Source organism: Tupaia chinensis, unplaced genomic scaffold (genome assembly GCF_000334495.1).
Source record: "Tupaia chinensis unplaced genomic scaffold, TupChi_1.0 Scaffold141372_1, whole genome shotgun sequence".
NCBI classification, from domain to species: Eukaryota; Metazoa; Chordata; class Mammalia; order Scandentia; family Tupaiidae; genus Tupaia; species Tupaia belangeri.
The window spans coordinates 771,199-773,491 of NW_006201235.1; positions in this window are offsets into that span (position 1 = coordinate 771,199).

Sequence of the window (2,293 nt, forward strand, 5' to 3'; positions counted from 1 at the left end):
GAGCTCTTTTAATCAAAATGGAGTGAAGAGGCCTTTAGAGGCCTCACCCTAAACCAGACATGCAGAAACTGGACAGTCTTGGAATGTGCACTCCAGACTTCTGCACTGTGCCTTGGAGATGAGGCACCTGCAATAGTTCAGTAGTTCAAGATGCTACAAAGACATCGTTGGCCTTTTCCCCTTATAAACATCCTCATTGCCCAATCCATTCCTTCTTCATCTTCCATCAGTCATGTAAAATCACGTGCCAGATTCAGTCTCTCCACACTTTGCTTTAGGTTAAGCACAGTGACTTTGAATGACTATGAAGTCATTCTGCCCTCTTAACATAGGATTAAGCCATAGCTGGGACTGGCAGATAGCGTAATGGTTACGTCACTGGACTCCCACATAGTCGACTGTGGTTTGAGTCCTGGACCTGGTAGCTTAAAACTTACACCAGGCACATATGTGTGCATGCCCAAGATCTTAAGAGGAAGAGGAATTGCGACATGGTCATCCTCCCTGGGGGTGATTTCTCACTTTCTGTCTCTCTGGTGAACACACACATCTTTTAGCAAAAATCTGTCTCTCAAAAAAAAAAATTGAGCCATAGCCAATCACTGCTGTACAAGACTTCATGCAACAGTTTTCATCAGTATCAAGCTTGGACAACAATTACATACCCCCTCTCATTTGCAACTTTTGGCTCTAAAGTCATTCTGAAATCTATAAGACTTACATGAACATTATTCAGAACTTGAATATTGTAATACCTGAATGATTGCCCTCAATCATAGCCCAGATAAACTATTTTACTTTACTTACTCTGACTCAGCAATTCTTTTAGGTCAGAAGTTGCTGCTCCTTCTTTTTCTCCTTCTTCTTTATTGCCAAAGAGTATAGGCATACACCAGAGAGACTCAGAGAGAGGAAAAAAGCACCTACAGTAGGGTGTGCTCACACCACAATCCCTTCTCCTCCATTTCTCCATCATTAGGCATGGACCGGGTCCCTAACATTTGAGGGACTCCTTGAGCATGCCAAGTACATGCTTACATGCTGGTAATCTGGGCCAGCTACAACTGGGGTATAGCATGGCATGGAGACCCTGTTGGGGGTGCTTGTCTTTCTCGGTCTCTCATGGAAAGAATGGATTTATTTTTAATCTTAAAACAAAAAAGGAAAGAAAGAAAAGAAAAGAATGAGTGCAAAAATGTCTGGGACCAAAGGATATGATAGTTTGATCTTGAGTGATCCCCAAGATACTTGTAAAGACAGGCTAGGATATGATACCTAAGTGTGCTGGCATACCTGTTACCTGACATCTGTTAAAGGCAGGAAGGACATTAAAACAAAAGAGAAGTACGTGGAGTCCAGAATCAATATTCATGTTCCAGGAAACACTCCAGGCAAGTCTATTAAACTATGACTGAGATTAGCAGATGGCATAGTAATTACGTTGTTGTACTCCCACATGGAGGACTGCAGTTTGAGTCCCGGATGCAGAGGCTTGAAACTCAGACCAGGCTCATGTGTGTGCCTGCCCAGAATGCCAAGAGAAGAACAGGAGGTGATTTATCACTTTCTGTCTCTCTTTCTATCTGTCTGATGAGCACATATGCCAAAAAATCACTCTAAAACAACAACAACAAACAAACAAACAAGCAAAAACAACCTGTGATTTACTGTTTGGATTGAAAATTAAAGTTATAATAAACAACAGTCAACACAGATTCATACTGAAACCATACTCCTTTTTTTTTTAACAATTTTTAAAGAATTACTTATTTATTTATTTATTTCGAGAGGTTTTTGCTATAGGGCACGTGCGCTCGCCAGAGAGACAGAGAGAGACAGAGAGATAGAAAGCGAGAAATCACCCCCCAGGGGCATGGCCACGCCACAATCTCTTCTCCTCCATTCTCCTCTGGGGATCTTGGGCATGCATACACACGCACCTGGCGTGAGTTTTAAGCCACCGGGTCCAAGACTCAAACCATGGTTGACTACATGGGAGTTTAGCGACATAGCCATTATGCTAACTGCTGGTCCCAAGAATTATTTAATTTTAATTTATTATTATTTTATTGCTATAGAGCATGTGTGCTTACCAGAGAAAGATAGAGAGAGATAAGGAAAGTAAGAAAGCAAGTTGCCAGGTCAGGGACTCAAACCATGACCAGATATGTGGGAGTTCAGCACCTTAATCACCACACCACTTGCTGACCCCAATAATTATTTTTTTAAGGTTTTTGCCATAGGGCACGTGTGCTTATCAGAGAAAGTCAGAGAGAGGGAAGGTAAGAAATCA